At 38.3% G+C, this 20341-nt stretch overlaps 1 protein-coding gene across 1 annotated transcript in view; it reads right to left on the reverse strand.

Moving 5' to 3' along the window:
• Positions 1–20341, reverse strand: part of LOC120627315 — a 79781-nt gene that overhangs the window by 54704 nt on the left and 4736 nt on the right. The gene's annotated exons all lie outside the window — the stretch shown is intronic.

Here is a 20341-nt window from a genome sequence, read left to right on the forward strand (position 1 = left end):
GGTATCACTTCAGAACAGTTTGACTGGTTTATAAATAAAAACGGTTTTACGTGGAAGGAAAAAGAAAAGTGGTACTAACAATCGGAAAATTAAGAAAAAAATCGCTTTTTCTATGATATTTTTGTGTGAACTTAAAACCAAATTATATGGACTGTCTGTCGGGTTAGCTTTTATCTACGATTACAATTTATAAATTAGAAGTGACTACGTTCTTTTCCCCTGCGCCATGGTGAGCGAAGGACCCTGGAAGGGCCCCAGTTCGATCCCAAGAAAGAGAAATTCGGTAACAGAATATAATGCCTGAAATTTTCTCTGGCCTGATCAGGGAGGGATCGGGCTTCGTGGCTAGATGCCGACAAAGTCGCCATGCGATTTAGCGTTCACCTGGTGAGATTAAGACGAACGAAACATGTTTCAGATAAACCGAAATGGAGTATGGTTTTCAAATAACACTGCCCTTTACTATCTTATGACTGCATCATTATTCAATACTTAACACCAGGTGACGGTGTTGTTATGGAATCAAAAAACTAAATGTTATAACGGCCGGTGTGAGCCCGACGGATATGAAATTCCACTCAAAACTCTAAGATTCAATAATTTACGTGGAACTGATAAGCTCGTTTAGGTTGTCGGTAGATTATAATCGGGTTACAGTTGGACATATTGATAAGTAAACAGAAAATAGCTTATCACCCGCTGATTAGATTAGGATGCTATTTTCGTACGGTGTGTAAACTACTATCTAATAAATAACCCCCATGGACGCTGGACATATACATGAATTCAAAAAGATATAGAAGTAAATCGGTTTAAAGATATTTAATACTCAAAAAGAACATACTGTTCACTTAAAAGAGATAATAGGTTTACAATTCAATTCTTAAAATCTACACTGAACGCATGCACGTATACCTAAGTATAAGAGTATTTTAATGGTGAAGTTACATATTAGGAATTTTAGATATGGTGAATGACTAACTTATCAATATTTTACAAAATACAATCCTTTTGATTTTAAAAATGTTAATGTTAATAAATATGAGAACCATCACACAATATGTTTTTATTCCCATAGGTCTTAGTTCATGGCCGCCAAATATTTATTTTGTATTTATTTCTGAGATTATGTACATTGGCCCTACGCTTAAAATGTTATATTTGAATGTCGTGTCTTACTCATATTTTTTTTTTACAAGAAGACTTGTTTTATATGTAAATAGATGTGTAATATTGAAGATTTTAGTTTTTATTAATAGCACAGCTTTTTGTTACAGAGCTCGTCCTACCACCATGCATATTTCTTTCGCATAGCTATGTTCTGCTCGAGAAACACGTCCTTCACAAAAATCTTTGATAAGTATTTCACGCCTATTTCTAAAACACAAACCGTTTGCTTCCCTGACAGCCTAGTACTCGGACGAGCGGAGTAGTTGTTAAAGCAAAACAATGTTATATTTTAAAGGCAAAAAGCCACATCTATAGGTACTTCCGCATATCGACAATAACAATTCCAAGAGAAAATTTAAGAGAAGCGATCGGCGCGGCGGTCCCGTAAAATTTCTACGACATGGTTCTTCCATTAAAAATTAGCACATAATGTAGTTTTTACCGGCTGTGAGAACGAGAGTTATTACAATGGCTGCTCCTTCGATTAAAAAGAGGTAAGGCTGAAACAGATTGAAAAACTGCGGCACACACACAATGACTGTACTTCACTGCCTACCGACTCACGCAACGGTTTCATTTATAACATCTTTTTTACCTGACTGAATGAAAATTATAATGATTTAGTTTATATTTACATATGTATTTATTTATGTGTATCATTATTATAATTTCGCTTTGAAACCTTTCTGAATATGAACTGGGAAATTCCTACAAAATATATACTAAGTCCAGCGTTTTCTGTCCATCGGTTGTAGTGATGATGGAAAGTCTTAAGCGTCACTAATACTGATTCTCTACTGAATACTGAGTCTACCATTTTCTCGAGAGCCGGATGGCGCAGTGGGCTGCGACCCTGCTTTCTGAGTACAAGACCGTGGGTTAAATTCCCACAACTGGAGAATGTTTGGGTGATAATTGTTTTTCAGTGTCTGGGTGTTTATCTGTATATTGTAAGTATTTATGTGTATTATATTTTTAAAGTTATTCATCAGCTATCTTAATAACCATATTACAAGCTACGCTTACTTTGGAGCTAGATGGCAATGTGTGTAATGTTGTATTCACTCTTCGGAAACTGGTGGAAATCGGTGCTATATTAAATGGGGGTAAACATCTCCTGTTGGCGTGCTTTGACAGGATTACAAGTAAAATATATCCCTTGTCAGTCGATATAAGCGGGGTGTAAAATGTTTGTCCCCTGCGTTTGCTATCCGAGTTGGAATAAGAAATAAACGGCGGGTAAAAAAAGTATAAGAAAGGAATTAGGAATATAAAAACGGAAGCTTGTAGCTCCAGCTTGCAGGTGTGATTTATGAGTCCCATTCCTGCGTAATGAAATAAACAGCTTCACAAGTAGTGTCGCGGCGCGAGATGCGGGCGCCTCGCGTCGGCGGCCTACTTCCAGCTGAATGAATTATTCTAATTGGCGCGGGCGCGGGGTGCGCGGGGCGCGGGGGGAACGGGGCGGATTGGGTCTTGTGTAGCTGCTGGCTGACTCTCCGAGTCTCCTCAGCACAGCACACGCGGTCTCGGTTAACCGGACTGAAGTCACGAGTGTACATTGTCTCGCAATGTCTCGGAGAATCAACTTGGATTGGGATTGTGCAATATTTGCAACTAGCGGTTATCCGCATTTATAACGGTTTTTAGAGTCCTATACCAAAGGGGTAAAGCGGGTCTGTCGGTCTGTCTGTCCGTATAAGGTCAGTCTGAATCTTAGGAATCGCGATAATTGTAATTTCCACAGATTATGTATTCCTGTTGCCGCTATACCTAACAATAAATACTAAAAAGTACCATAAAATAAATGTATAAGCGGCTCCCATAAAGTAAACGTAATGTTTTGCTCGCTTGAAATATTCACATAATATTGAGTTATATTTTTCACTTTAAAAATAAATAATAATTAGATTAAAATACTCCATCCCATTTCCCACCCTATCAACAACCGTGATCTTTGCCGTTTTTATAAATTATGGTAAGGAATTCTTTGTGTGCGCGTCCGATCGTCGTTTGGTCTCCTGGTGCAAAAAGTTTAGGATGTCGGTTTAACCTGTTAGGGGTATGGCAGTTCTATTATATCCACACCCCTAAACGGTTTTTACGCGGCATGATACCGGAGTGCTAAATCGCTTTGCGCCACGGTTTTGACCATGGGGTGGTAATTAGCCACGAGCCAAGTCTCCCACCAAACAAAAAAAAAACAGAAATTATAAATTGCCAACCCGTGGCCTTCCACTGATAAAAAATAACCACAGACCACGCTCACCTCGGCGCCAGGGAGAGCAACATAGCAATAACTTTAAGACTGAATCTGCAGGCGTCGATCAATATTTTACTGCACATGTATATGCTAGTCGTAACATATCTTATCATAGTCTTGTCGTATCACAATCCTCAAACAGTTCTTAAATATAAGTTTACACTGTTTTTACACATCAATTGGTGAAAAAACGTGTTCGTGCTTAACTCTAAAATCGAGTCGAAAACCGACCCTTGTAACCCCCATTGAAAGCCTCACCAAACGCTGCATCGGCGGCTGCAATAACGGCAACGAACAAGCAACGAACTATCGCTGCATGAACTTTAACTGTTGTTCAGAGGTTGTTGGCATCGCCCGAGTGCCGGGACTGCACTGCCGTGCTAATGAAAAGGCGAATTTCTTACATTTTACTACCACAGAGTTTCAGAAATGTCCTATATCTATAAAATTAGTTCTTATACCTTATGTTATAGTAGGTACTCGATTTAGCTAGGTCTTTGCGGTTCCGGTTTCTGAGAAACATGAGTAAGATACTTAGGAGATCGTTCTGTAGGTGCAGATTAAGTTTGAAACTCAGTTTTGCAAATATCAAAAAATATCCTATCCATGTGTAATTTCTACCTACACGGCAGAAGTGAAATCTCTGCGAAGTAGCCTACGAGAGATTGAGATGCATATTGAGAATCAGAAATACCTATTAGGATGAATGTGAGTTTCATTATGTTTTACCAATCTTTAAAATTATTTGAAACTAGCTTCTGCCCGCGACTTCGTGTGCGTGGACTTCAGAATTGGGTCTGAAGCTTCGCTCGTTAAAATTTTTTTAATCTTACCTCCTTTTCCATAGGATTGGTGAAATGCATTCCAAATTACTTTGTAGGGCTGAGTACGCTTTTACAAAATGATTCCTAAGGTAATTCTGGACCTACCGTTGCAGATATTTAAAAATGTGTAAAAACACATCTAATACACCGAGGTTAGTACACGTTTGATGAATTTCATAATGACAAGGAAGATTGGAAGCAGCCAGCTTCGCTTTCATCTCCAGCAAGATAGAAAAATGATTCTAAATGTTTATGTTGGAAAAGAGCAACTACTGAGTTTCTTGCCGGCTCTTCTCGGTAGAATCTGCTTTCAGAACCGGTGGTAGAGTCACTACAAACAGACATACTTGACGTTTCAAAAGTTCTTATAAAGTAGGCCTAGTAGGCCTACTTTATGATTGAAATTGAATTGAAAATGAAATAAATGCATTTTGAACTTCGTTGTCTCAGCTGCCAACTGACTACTATTTCTGAAGTTGCTAAGCGTTTGCACCCTGGTATCCCCGTACAAAATATGCGTTGAGTTGAAGGTTGAATAATTTCAGTTTGAAACGAGTTTGCAACTTGTGGAAAAGTTAGTGCATCGGGCCACTAAACGTGATTGTAACAGTTAAGAAAGAAAAATAAAAAATATAAGTAATCTTGTGTTACAGTAAATTTATAAAGTGGGTAAATAATTAAACTTTTGATAACTATAAATTCATATAGAAAGAAAAGAAAGAAAGAAAGAAAAACTTTATTTGGATATACACACACTAGAATTAAAATACAACTTAATAGTCTACACAACAATTATAGGAACGGTGTGATCCCAAAATGGTCTTCACTCAGCATGTTTGCAGTGCCTGTTAAGACACAGCGCTGATCTTCCGTGAAGCCAGACGTGACGTTCGGACGGTTTGATATAAATACGACTGCATTGTCGATGCACCTCAGTCCTACATGAAGTCGAACGACGCAAAGGTACCTCTCGTTGTCTTAGTCGTTTAACACTTGTTTAGTGTCACAAACAGTTCCTGTTACTCTTATACAGAAACATTATGTCTGTCTGTAGCACTCAGAATGGAATGTGCATTTAACACATGTTACATTAACACTGCTGATTTTCAACGTAGGTCCGGGTGGCAACAAAAAAAACAGAGACAGTAAAGTAAGTCACATTAGCCAAAGTGATACGCAGCAAAAGTTGGGTTAATAAAACGAAATTTGACTCCTTATAAATCCATAAATCCTTACTAATAAATAAATGCGAAAGTGTGTTGATTCGTCCTTCCTAAGCAACCGATTGACATGATTTTTAGTTGATAGGACGGAGATTAACATAGGCTTCTTTTGTCCCTGGAAAACATAGGCTTCTTTTGTCCCTGGTAAACAAGCGGTTCCCACGGGATTTTTGAAAAACCTTGAACGCGGGCAACAGCTGATAAACCACAGAATTAAGATCATACAAAAACCGTGTAAACACTCATTGAAGCATCGAAAACTACTTCACTTTAGACTGGTTTCTCGAACAAACGGTCAGTCACTTCATACCATTTAGTAGTTGACAGTAACTATTTCATTTCTAATGTTCTAAGCGTTCACCATAAAATTGGAAAATAGCAAACAAATTGTGAGCTAGCAACATTTCGCGGGTGTAAATAATAATTTATTTATTTGGTAACTATGACCCACCTACACTAAAATATAACAAAATAATTAAAAACTAAACTAAACTAAACTGAATCAAAAAACGTAAAGTAAACGTAATGTGAGACTTACGCGGGGCGTTTTCACTGTTTTTGGAACTGACCGAATGAATTAAATGTGGTAAACCTGATCTTGTAATAGATTATAAATATGAAAAATAAAGATAATAGATGTGCACAAATTGTTATTAATGTCCTGTTCCATAATAATCCATAATTCAACCACAGTCTGCTAACTTCGTTTTGCTTGGTATCTTTGTATACCAAGATAAATTTCTTTAACTTATGGCCAAATGTAAATTTTGTACGGGAATCCCGAATAGGCGGCGGAATGTTGTTCCAACGCTGGGAAGCGTAACTATATGTAACCCTTTCTGAAGGCAGCAGAGTTAGGAGGGTACTCCCAGATGTTAGGTAGGTTCACCACGTAGATGGTCAGTTCTAAGTGGGGAGTGTTAACTTCTCACGATAAGCATTTAGCAGGCGGTGAGCCACGCGGAGTTGCACGCTGTACGGCTTAGCAAATAGCAAGCGTACAGTTCGGTCAAGTAAGCAGATTTCGAATCCGCAAGTCCCGAGCGAACACTAAGTAAGTAAGTGGCATACTTCAAATTTCAGCTTTCAATCAAGATTCATTAAGCTGGTTTTACTCGGAAAATAAAGTGTTTTGATATTTGAAAACCATTGACGATGGCGAATGCTTTACGTAAGCCGATTTGTATATTTGTGATATTGCAGAGAGCCTTTTTAATAGATCTATTTTTACTCGAATAGTCCTATAATTACTATTATTATATATCTTCTAATTGTAAAAGAATATTTCCTAATAATAATTCAGATAAGATTGAAATTATTACATAATGTGAACTTTAACAAGGCAAAGTGCCTTGTTAAAGTGAAGAAACGTGCTACGTAGTTTTCAAGGTGGAAAATAGTAATAATCGTCACCGTCCTACAACTATGGAAAGATAAAGCATTCTTGTAATCAGCTTGGTCTCTAAATAATTACGGCTGACTGGCGCAGTGGGCAGCAACCCTGCTTTCTGAGTCCAAGGCCGTGGGTTCGATTCCCACAACTGAAAAAAGTTTGTGTGATGAACATGAATGTTTTTCAGTGTATTATATTCATAAAGATATTCATCAGCTATCATATCCATACCCATAACACAAACTACGCTTACTCTGAGGCAAGATGGCGATGTGTGTATTGTCGTAGTATATTTATTTATTTATTTATTTAATTACTGTAAATAAACTGGCCAGGTGCGAGTCGGACTCGTACACAAAGGGTTTCGTATCACGTTTGTTCTATGGGTTGGGTGCTCTTAAATATTTATGTCATTATGTTTTCTGGTATTTGTTGTTGAAGCGACTACAGTAAATTTCAACCGTCTAAGTAACATGGTTCATGAGATGCAGCTTGTTTATAGACGGACATAGAGATTGACAGACAGCGGAATCTTAGTAATAAGGTCCCGTTTTGCCCTTTGGGTTTGGAACCCTAAAAATAACCTATTTTACTGATTGTAATAATGAAGCCACCGATCCGCACTGGGCCAGCAGCGTGGTGGACTACGGCCTAAACCTTCTTTTGAGAGACCTGTGCCCAATAATATATTGATATGATGAATATTGAAGGTATATAGCGATGGCAGTGGTCGCTGCCGTCCTACTGTGCGCTGGCTGCGTCGCGGCGGAGTGTCGCGGCCGGCCGTTCACCCGCGGCAACCGGGTCGCGGAGGTTACTGCGGCCCAACTCCGCGCTCTACAGCGGTTCAGCGGCTGAGCCGAACGGAGGGATCAAACAAACAAACACCCTCGCACCCTAACTAAGATTATAAATACGAAAGTGCGATGGTTTGCTTGTCCTTCGTACCTAAGCAATTAATCAAATGAAATTTCCCTTGCTGAAGCTCTTCTTCTTCCGATACTGGATTATGCCGACTCATGTCACCGAAGAACTTTTTTAAAGTCGTCAAAGTCAAAAATATCTTTATTGAATTAGGCCCATAAGTGGCACTTTTGATGCGTACATTATATGAGAATTACACGGTACTATTTTACATTACTCGCCATCATCTCGATGGCGATAAGTGATAACCATATTCGTAAATTAAAACTTTTAGAGCTGGAGCGCCTTAATCGAAGTAAAAGCTGTGATAGCGCAGTGGGCCGAGTTCCCAGCATGCACCTCTAACTTTTCCGAGTTATGCGCGTTTTAAGTTAATAAAAAATATAACTTGCTTCCACGATGAAGGAATATCGTGAGGAAACCTGCATGCCGGAGAGTTCTACATAATGTTCTCAAAGGATGTGAAGTCCACCAATCCGCACTGGGCCTGTGTCGTGGACTACTGCCTTAACGTGTGTATAATGCAAATAAAGATCTATCTATCTAACCCCTTCTCATTGTTGGAGGAGACCCGTGCCTTGTAGTGGGCCGATAATAGATATGATGATGATGATAAAATTTAATCACTTCTCGCAATGAAAGATTTTAATTCATCTACTGCCCTTCTTTTTTTCTATTCTTGATAATCAATTATCTCCATTATCTCCTTCTTATTTAAGAGATCGTTTTAGATTTATTTCTGACCTTTCTTCTCATTCCAACCTTCGATCCCATCTACCTGTCTCGTACTTTATTTCTATAAAGTGGGACATCCGCATAGTGATTCCCTTCCTATGTTAAAGAGTCATCTGAAGGACTCTCTCTACTACCTCTCGTTGAGTTACTCTCCATGCTAAAAATCTAGTTGATTGGTTCTTAGTTGGGAGATGAAGGATGAAAATACACTTATACATTTATAATATAAGTGAGGATTACCCGCTCACTACAGAGCACGGATCTCCTCTCAGAGTCCACAAAGCCGGCAAAATGCGGACTTCACACGCCTTTGAGAAAGTTTCATCACGATTTTTTCCTTCAGTGTTAAAGCAAGTGATATTTTAATTGCTTAAATATCTCAGCACATAACTTTAAAAGTTAGAGTATGAGAATTGTGAATTTGTAGATAAAAAATACCTCTTTGGTCTAGCGGTTAAGCGTGTTCTATGTTTCTAGTACTTAATGATGAAAAAGAGGGAGATTGAATACAAGCAAATAGCCACCAAATTTGTTTTCTTAACCTTGTAAGATATAGGTAGAAAAGCACTTTGTTATCAGATCACTAAAAACAGCAACTAAAAATTTATACTTCTAGGATGGATGCGACGCGGTGGGTCTGGGTATATTGTGTAGGATAGCGGTTAGATGTTCGTACGGTTTATATCAGAAACTGTGCGAAGGAGGAAAAATAAATATCCTAATCGGACGAAGCCTTTACGTTATCACGACCAAAGCCGTGTCTTATCATGTTTTTAAAAAACAAAGCCTTTAATCTACAGTGGCACAGTTCCACAAACCGCGAGTTAGGCAACGCGGCTGATAACAGCTCGTGGCAGAACGCCGCGAGTTATCGCTATCGACAGCTGATCCCGTCACGCTACTCCTAAATCTTCACATGGCAGGTTCAAATTGTCGCTACCCTTTTCCTACACTTCCCTCGTATTAAGGATATCACTATTAAGTTTCAAGATTATGGCTTACATTATTTACTAACCAAAGACATGAGAACATCTTCACCAGTTGTCGTTGTCAATCCTACCGGAACGTCCGGATGTTCCCAGATTAAAAGTTAAAAGTATCCTATGTCAAGTTTCACATTAAGAAGGTTTGAGTCGTACAAACGAAAATGGTAACGATCAAACAGATAGACACACTTATGCATTATTAATATTTGTAGGTATGGATGCAATTATTTAACTTGAAGGATAAATCTATAAGCTTACGTTTTATATAAATGAAACATGAAACTTGTAGTTCTCAAATTGGCGACGGAGTTGATTGGGATCAAATTTTAGTCGGATCTTATTCGTCGAAAATTGCCTTTGATAACATATCCCTGAAGACGATATCATGAACTTTACGACGAAGACATATGGGAGGGCGGCCATCGTAAAAACGACTGCAGAGAGACCTTCTATAGACATGCCAATTTACAGTTGAGTTTATTTATATTATTATTGTTGCATTAGCCTTGGATCGAAGGCGTTACGTTAAGATAAAATTATTTTCTCGTAAAACATCACACACAGGTCATAGTTCGGAGCGCACCACGAGAACTTATCGTCAGTCAATTGCAAAATTGTTTTTCGGAGTGGAAAAAACCAGTACAAAACTACTAATGTCTTCCTGACAGTAGTTCTTTCAGGTTAGTGCTGGCCCTCCTCACCTCTCGTTCTTACGCTTCACCTCTCGTTCCTTTTGACCCTTCGCGAATAGAAGGGATCCGGCGCACTAAAATGCGCGGAGCAGCGGAGTGTTACACTGTTAAACACTACTAGGTTGTTGTCAGTTTATGACGTGTCGGCGTGTCTGTCGATCGCTACACGAACAGGCTCCGAGACTCGACCGGTCGCTGCCGACGTTGGTCGTGACATAAGTCGCGACGCAAGTCCGCTGTTGCCGGAAGTCACGTCGCCCGCGGAGCTGTTTTTGCCACATTATGACACACATCTTCTTAATACACCGGCCTGCGCAAGAAGCTAGCAAGCAAGTCGCGAGCTTCAATGTCCTCATGTGAATGGAACGGTTCCGGGAACACGCGATGCGCTTAATGAAGGCTGCCTTAAACGGTTAGCCAGTTTTTATGGTTTTTGAGTGGCCATTATTATTGCTTTCTTGTCAGATACTCTTAGAATGTTATATTTTCGAAAAATTATCTGTTTATAGAATATATACCTATAAATACTTTTTTATACGTGTAATTTGATAACCCGCTTCCAAGAGGAGAAGGTTATCAAGGAGTTATAGAGATGTTACTCTATAGGTATCTTAAGGGGTTCAGCGAGTTAAGGGTTTAATAAAGAGAAAGACAATATTTTTTAAGGAGCATTGAAAGCAAATTAGTGCAAACATCATCATCATCCGCAGCCTATTAAAGTCCTACTGCTGGGAATAAGCCTCCTTTCTGATTGGAGAGACAGTCTTAAAGCATAGACCCACCACGCTGCCCGAATGCGGGTTGGTAGCCTTTTACCACTATTGTCGAAAGTTGGTGATAATAACCAGGCCCGACTTGACGCGACTGCTTAACGTGCTCTTCGAGGACGGGGGCTGACACGCTAGGTTATAATATAGTTATTTTTTAATTGATTTATTTATTATGATAGATACTATTATTGTAAAGAAATCAGATTAAGAGTAACAATTATTTTTGCAGACTCTTGTACTACTATTATGTATAACACAATAAATCAATTCGACAAGTTATTAAAATGAAACAAATTGACTGGTAGAGAGTGAGATTTTGTACATTGTTTTGTTGTGCAATAAAAATTACAAAAAAAAATTGAGTGTGTATTAGGTATGAATTAGGTTTATACTTAAGAGCTATTTTGATTTGACTTGCTATAATTTACTATTCTATTGACTATGCTGGTCACCTCGCATCGAACGCAAACCAGATACCGTACTCAAAGGACTTACCAGTCGCATGAGTCTCATCGCAAGTACTTGTGAACAAGTCGACGCATTATTTAAGCAATGCAGTCCGACTTTCAAAAATGTTCGTGACAGTAATAATATCCTATTTGAAGCTGAGGGGCTAATAACACCAGGAACGTATTGATTTACACGCAATGTAGTTATCAGTGAGTTCGATTACGCTTTGATCGCTACAGCTGACGGGGGTGACGCGGGGAACGTAAGCGCGGGGGGTATGCGCCAACGCCATTGGTTGCAGCCGTAATCTCGTGCGAATGGGCTGCGCGTGCGACGACTTATCTGATTTCATTATTCCTTTGATGGACTCGTTAGCCTACTGGTTCGTATATTCTACAGATCAAGAGGGCCTGTATTCGATTTCATGTTATATATTTCTTGATGGATATATTCTCGGTACCAGCTCGGTACGAAATTAGCGTTATCCAGCGTTATGTGCTCCTGATTATAATCACTTTCTTTAAACTAATAGGGAACTAAGAAGATGGTAGACACTCTTCAATGGCATAATGTGGCAGACGTTACCTTGCGGAAGTCCAGTCTATGGTTTAATATAGAGTTTCTTTAATCTTTATACACCACACAACATGGATCATCTAAAATACGCTCTCTAGGTAAGACTTTTCACTTCAGCTAGACAGCGGACACCTCATGACATGCAGACTTTACGACGCAAACACTAACTTGGCAATTGATCAGCACCGGTTCAAAGAGGTATATTTAAGTCTAATAAAATCCGCGTTTACGAAGTCAGTTGCAAAAATCATCGAAGGTTGATCTTTTGCCTTTGATTCAGAGTCCTTACGCATCTTAAACATTCGTTAAATTCCATTAACACCTAGTCATTCAAAACCTTGTTAGTTGAAATGAAAAGCAAATAATAAACAGCTAAATGTTTAGTAATAACTGAACCTAACTATGACTATCATCAATTCACCGTACACAATAGCTGTTTGAAGAGTTCATCTAGGCCACAGCTCAGAATATTGTTCAGACATCAGTTTGACTATGGAGTCTTTGACGTGAGACGACTTTGTTTGGCGATATAATTCAAAATTTTGAGTGATAAACCTGTCAGTAATCTAACAAATACCATACTTCAGTCGAATCACCTCGAAAACATTAGTTACACACAGTCTTGTGAAATCAGAAGCGAGATAGCGCCCGGCCGATAAACTAATAATTTAGCGGAATGCGTGGCCAATGTTAAGTTAAACTAAACACCACGCATTGCCACTCTTACGGTTACCAGTTTCCGGCTGCCAACTCTCTACTCCAGGATTACTGGGTACTTAGGCTACTTACATGTCGAATTAATCTACGATTTCTTTAGAGTGGAAAAGTTAGGTAACTTAAAGTTGTTAAAGCAATGATAATTTGTGTCATTTCTATTTGTAATTTTATCACCTATGAATAATCTCACGTCTCTATTATTTAGGTAATCTTGACGATTCTTCTCGGTTTGGAAAATCAGGCTAATGATAATAAAAAAAAACAACTAGCTCAATTTAGTCTTAGACCGGAAGTTCAGAACCCTTGTACTTTTAAGTTTTTACAAATGTAAGTAGTTACCGCCATCATCAAAAAAAAAAATGCATGGCATCAATCGAAAAGCTCATAATGTTTTCCTTACTATGGATAAGCAAAGTATTCATTTAACATTATGACGATTTCGAAAACTCTTTTCAAGTAGTGCTCATGGAAAACGGAGAATCAGGTGCTTTTATATATGTATTGTAACGAAGGAATGCATTAAACAGTAGTATGGCATTTAAAGTTCTAAATATAAGAAATTAATACTGAAGATATCAGTTAAAACATGACTTAATCTCGAATTTATTTGTACTTAACCAAAAGGCTTGTTTATTTATCTTTTGCTGCTTACATATTGCAAATAACCCATCCTGATACCAACTACGCACTGTTTTTAATTCGATTCAGCCAACTCGTACATGGAATCCTAAACGACGGAGTAGTGGAAGGAAAGCAGTCTTGATTCTTCAGAAACACATTAACGTCGCAGTTACTACGGAATGGCACTGCGATTGTTTTTGCCTGATAGCCGTGTGCATTGCCTCTCCTTCCCTCCTGCGGAGAGTGGTGCATGTGTGAGGGGGAGGAGACTGGTGGTTTTTGCGACCGTCGCTCGTCGCGCCATGTTGGGACGCGTGAGCAGGGGGCCCATTCACTGTGCAATTGCCAATTGATGGATAAAACGATTCACAATATCTTAGGGTTGTCAGGTGAGCTAACTTTCTTTTGGCATCTAGAGACATTCTAACTTTCAACCAACTTTAGTCAGCAGCAGAGTTGTTCGACCGCTGTTACCATGTGTTATTCTTATTAGGCTCAACCATGCTGTCTGTGGGTGGAACGTGAAAGCAGCAAACATGTTATGTTAATCGTCATTAGGATTCTTTTATGGCAAACATCGAAGAAAATTGATAGTTAGCGGCTGTGTTTTTTAGGTTTTTATCAATCGGAATAAAAAATATATTTTACTCAGCTCTCTTAGTTTTAGGTAATCTAGGATATGAAAGATATAAACTAGATTATGCAGAGTTGTTGAGCGTTCTTACCTAAGTACCTTAGATAGGCTATGAGTATCGCAACCCTACTTTAAGAGATGGTTTCGTTTCCATGGACTCCTGATTTGAAAATAAGGTAAAGTTCTATCAATTTTAGAACCAACTATGCGATACACCATCAGCCTATGATTACCCAATGCTGGGACCACTTCACCTCTCCATCAAAGGTTTATGAAAAGAATCAAGACCCTCCACGCTTCCCTAATGTTGGTTGGTAGATTTAGGTTACTAACTCCTAACTATAAATAAATATTTTCAGCTGTCAGTGATAATGACTGCGATAGATGGAGGCAAGTTAAGGGCGGTCGGTTACATATCTAGAGCAAGTCTGGAATCAATGATGCTTGATCAGACAAACAATTGATATGCACTATCTCATATGAACAATCCGCCACGAGCCAGCGTTCTGGATTACGGCCTATACCCTTCACAGTGTGGGACACCCGTGCCCTGTAGTGTCGCGGTAATGGGTTGATATGATGGTGATCTAATGTAACAGCACACTGATCGTGTAGATAGATGTAAAGAAACTTTTGACAGTTACAAGTAAGCTCTAGGAACACTTAAAGCTAACACACAAGAAATAAAGAGTAAGTTAAGTACAACTATTATTATTATAATAACACCACTGTTTAATACAACTGCCATACCCTCTAATAGGTTAGCCCGTTACCATCTTAGACTGCATCATCATCATGGTGAGGCGTTGGCTTCATGTGTTTGTAATAACATCATCAACTAAGCGCTTCAGACCGGAAAACAGCATTGCAATAATGCTGCTTGGTAGCAGAAAGTGAGTAGTATTTCCTCGTATGAGCTCTGTCACTAAAAGCTCTACTACGACAATTAAAAGTTCCAGTGGACAACCCTTGTATGGTACCGCTGCCAACGCAGTTTCGCAGAAGCGGCTCTAATTAATTTATCCACTTTAGGAGCGATGTTTAATTCATGCCACCTCTGCCGGCTGACTGGCACCGGCAGCGCTGCGGCCGTTCAGCAGCCACTCTGTTGTACTCTTAGCTCCTAATGAATGGCCAGTGCTGGCACACCTACAACGTATTTCCTTGGCTAACATTGGTGAGTGTCGTTCGTTGACTGTGCAAAATTAGTGCCGACAAATAAGTGCCTCCGTTAAGATGCCGCTTAGAAAATAAGTAACGTTAGGGTTTTAATACCCCTAAAATGTGAGCCCACTACAAAAAAAAAACATTTATTTCAAGTAGGCCTAATATAAGCACTTTTGAAACCTCAAGTCTGTCTGTTTGTAGTGATTCTACCACCGGTTCGGAAGGCAGATTCTACCGAGAAGAAGCCGGCAAGAAACTCAGCAGTTGCTCTTTTCCAACATCAACAATTTACATTTTACCATTCATTTTTCTATCTTGTGAGAGCTGAAAGCGGAGCCGGATGCTTCCAAGCAACCTTGTCATTAAAAAATTCATCAATTGTATAGTAACCTCGCTGTAATAAATGTGTTTTAACAAATTCTTTAAACTTGTGCATTGGCAGGTCCAAAATCACCTCGTTAAAACGATTGATCTACAGATTTCGTATTTGGACAACGTAGTTCCAAATGCGTAGGCGAAGCTCAGTAAAATAATTTGGGAAAATTAATTTTTTGTTGAAAAATCATTTCCCGAGGGGTAAAGTTGAGTAGCAATTTTCCATTTTGTTTATTATTTTTTTTAATTTATCCCTGAGTACCTAACCTAGCTCAATATATATGGATAAAGGCCGCTTATATTCCAGTATTTATTAAAAATATCAAATATCAGAACATAATGTGACTGAGGTTACGGCCAACTAAATTATCCAATCAGTTTATAATACCAATGTTTTCGATTCGACAGACGCACAAATGTGGTGTACAAACCTAACCTTGAAATGTGTTCAACGATACCAGTGTAAATTGAATCTCCCACCTGAACAAATACAGATATCACATAGGGAAGATAATTTGACAGCCTGACATCAAATAAAATTCCTCAAAACCAGCCCAATTCAAACTAAAGTATTAATAATATTAAAATAACTCCACGGCTCCAAAATGATGAGAAAGTAAAAAAAACATGTTACTTGCTGATTCTGATTTCGTACGACACCTGGACGGTTCACGGTCTCGGGGCCGTACGGATCATGTAAGCCGTGGTCCGCACAAAAAGCAATTTTCCCAATTTTTTCGAGCCCTAGGCTCAAACTGCGGTAGTACATTCAACTTCCAGGGCATCAGCTGCAGCTTAAAAAGCTACAAATTGCTTGCTGCGACAGGACAAGCCGTCCACGCTGCAAACAATTTTTGGGGTCGACTCTCTGATCTGTTCTGACACATTAAACTTCTGTTATACATGTTCTGTGGTGCAACAACAAAACATACAAGGTTAATAATTTTTTGAGACTACTTATTATGATATGTTGTTACGGAACTGAAAACCCCAAAGACACTTGCCAAGCTGTTTTAGAAATGCTCGTAGAGGTCTGCAGACGACAAAATGTTTTTTCTGAAATTTGGTACTCATCAGCGTGGATTTATCGCTAAAAATATACTAGTATTCGCAGCGAATATTAGCGCAATGTGACAGAGATTTAAAAATTTATAAATCCGCAGTTCAAAGCGACGTCGTCTCCTCGATTTAGACAATAATAATCGTCCGTTTTGTATCCCATAAGGCCATAACTACCATAATGAGGCGACGACGCAGCGGTTTCCGGTTGCGTCCGACAGGCGTCGGCCGATCTGCTGATCGATCATCGAGTCTAGCCTCACTTGTAATTAGTGGCGTGCACTCCATACATGCACAAAAGCACTGCCTACCCTAAAATTTTTGTATAACTCATAAATGCGAAGGATTTTTGTTTTATGGCGCCTTCTTTCTTTATGCATACCCTAGTCAAAAACCCTGTGCACGCTGTCTACTGCTCGTATTAGGGGCATTAGCCCGCAGAGATCCCACGGAAATAAAATAGCTTTAAATAAATTTTCCCATATAACCATGGAATCAGGCATATCAATCAGACAAAGTTTGGAAGACCCGACAGAGATCCGAAACCGAACGTACCACACCGTAACCTTTTGTTTGTTACAACTTCTCTTCTGAGAAGTTGTAACAAACAAAAGTACTGTATTTTATTTTGTAGAGTACAAAATAAAATACGTAGAAATCTATCAAAATAAGCCAAAGAATTTCCACTTCCAGAGCACGAAACTTTTGGCATTGATTTCTACTGTTCAGTATTAGTGATACTTTAAAAGTTCGAAGACACCTAAAAAACATTAATTTGTATGTATCAATAGCAAGAATTTAAAAAAAAATGTCTAACGATCTTTATCTACAGGCAATTGGGTTTATAAGTGCACCAAAAAGTAGTTTATACGTACCTAAGTACTTACCACATGTTATGGTGCCCTAAAGAAAACATAATGAAAAACACAATCTTAGGATACAATAACAGACCGACCAACGAAACGAACGATATATAGGTACGTTAAGTATTTGCTGAATGGAAAATTTTATGTAGACAAATCACACTGGATATCTAGCAATTGGAAACCAGAGATAAGAATAAACTTGACATGCAACTAATGTTATTATTTTGCTATAATCTGTAAAAAAAAACTAGAGATACTGAACAAGATACCTAATCGTCGATGAAGTAATACTATATTAATATCCAGTTTTATGTGACAGTGTGGGATGATAATTCAGTTTTAAATAGTTGAGAAGTTGTTAGAACTTATGCAGGTATTTAACAGAGAGCAGTATAATATGCAACTACGCGAGGGTTGTAAGGTTGTTTCATCTTGCCTCCATATTATGATGTCCCGTAGTAACCTAGGAAGGTACCTACCTACTTTTGGTATTACTTTTATCTTTTGCTGTAAAGTCGGATAAGCATCGGGGACCTTTCCATAGCCACTCCAAATTGATAGTCTTAGTGGTTACTGTAAGTTTTGACAGACAAAGTGGCGCTTAAAAACAAGTATTGGCTGCGTTGAACCAATCGTTTTTTCGATTTACTAAAACAAACTGCGCCTGCGCAATCAGACAGCGCGTCTCCTTGCTAAGTACGTAGGTATTCACATGACATTTTCAGGTAGTATCAATATGTATCTGCTATTAAAACTTAGGTAACTTATATGTACTTTATTATTATGAGTAAAGCATACACTGGCCGGTCTTTGTCTTAAATTAAAGGCGGATATAAAGCATTGCACTTCAATTACATTTTTGGCACAAACATGTTTTGACCAAAAACAAGTAGGTTCGTAGGTACTTACGCAATCTTCTTATTTGATACTACTTTACGCCCACAATTTCGTCGCGTTAGTTCAGTTTTTTAACAAATCACGTCGGAACAGTTTATTTACCCTGGCTTAAAATTATACAATGTCTATCTCCAACATGCAAGCTTTAGGTATCTCTTAAATTTTTCACGTTCGAAAGATAACGTCAGTTTCAGCTTCTATCATCATCAACCCATAACCAGTCCACTACAGGGCGCGGGTCTCCTCTCAGAATGAGAAGGGTTAAGGCCGTAGTCGACCCCGCTGGCCCAGTGCGGATTGGTTGACTATTATTATTATATTTATTACTATTGCTAGTCTACCAGCTTCTATCACTAAAGACTTTGTTAACAAGTACCCAATAGGCACCCGACGGACGTGACGTAGTTTATTACAAGATGCTGGTTTATGTTCATTTAATTATTTGATTGATATTCCAATAATTGGTTATTTATGTAATCATGAATTCTAACTAATCAAATATATAAGCTATCTAAATATTAAATGTTGATTTGATACATTGATGAAAATACTATAAATAGGGTAGTAGAATAAATAAGCGAACGTTATACGTGTGAGATTGAACCAGGGTGTTACTCTGCCCGAAGTTATATTTGTTTTATTTTGCGGAAATCCTAGTCCTGCTTATAGTTATCGTTAAATTAAGAGTCTAAATCATAATCTTAGTTGACTCTTATGCAAAAGGCTAGCCAGGAAAATTTCAACCATTCTTTATGAAGTGTTAGCACGCTCTTGTAAGTATAAGTAGAATGTGTGTATCTACATATAAAGCCACGTTAAGGCTAAATTCAGTGGGTTGATTCTGTCTGCTAAGGAAGTGTTGGTCTCTATCTCTAATGATAAGCACGAGATCTTCACCAAATTTGGACAATGATAAAAAGATGATATAACCCTTAGAATAAAAAACGTTCATGAATATCGGTCGAGATATAAATTCGTCTAAGCCTTATCACTTTGTTTTAGGAACCCTATGTTTCGGATACAAATACCTTGAATGTTAGCCCGGAGCTAACATTCAAGGTATTTGTCTGATGTCAGCTATAAGTATACTAAATTGCACTTAAATCCGTCGCGTTCCACATAATACAAAAATAAAAAAATATCTATTTGTGTTCTTTATCTATATTTAGGCTTCCTCTGATTAAAATTTTTAGCAAATATCAATTGTACAACCCCCCATTTCACTCTCGTAGCGGTGGAATTTTCCAAAAATTCTTTTTTAGTGTGCGGGTTCGTCATACAAGAAACCTATTGTCAAATTTCCAAGTTTCCAACCCTAGTAGTCAAGGCTGTGCGTCAGGGCTTTTAATTTTATTTATATAGAATATAGATTCAGCCTTATTACAGAAATGACTTATGAAACTATCGGCTATTCGCAACTGGGACCACATACCACTTATTTAAATTCCCGATGGCAATTTTACTGGTAGTTCCAGAGATTAGTGTGTTCTATCGAAAAATAATATTTTTCAGCTTTATCATTGCTACTTTTAATATACAAATAGATTACGATAAAGCTAAGTAACCATTGCAATTTAGCAACTCCTAAAATTTTACTAACGCATAAGTTCCCTCAAATTTATATAGATTTAGATTTATTTATATATATAACTAGCGTACCCAGCCCGCTTCGCTGGGCTAGATTTTGCTTTAATTTAATATATTAAAATATATTAAATCATTTATTTCTCTCCGTATTATATAATAATTAAATTTTAATTCTCATCTATTCTCTTCTCGAGCGGGTGAAGATTATTATCTACACCCATGTAAACCCAACAATAGAATGTCATCATAGTAAATAAAAGCTGTATTTGACAATTTGACAGTTCAAACATAGGAGTGCTTCGATCGTAACCAAACTTTACAGGATTACTCACCAGGTCAATCCGGAGATTCCCTGAAAGTTTCATTGAAATCGGTCCAGCCGTTTCGGAGCCTATACGGAACATACCCACAC

This window comes from Pararge aegeria, chromosome 11 (assembly GCF_905163445.1).
Source record: "Pararge aegeria chromosome 11, ilParAegt1.1, whole genome shotgun sequence".
Classification (NCBI taxonomy): Eukaryota; Metazoa; Arthropoda; class Insecta; order Lepidoptera; family Nymphalidae; genus Pararge; species Pararge aegeria.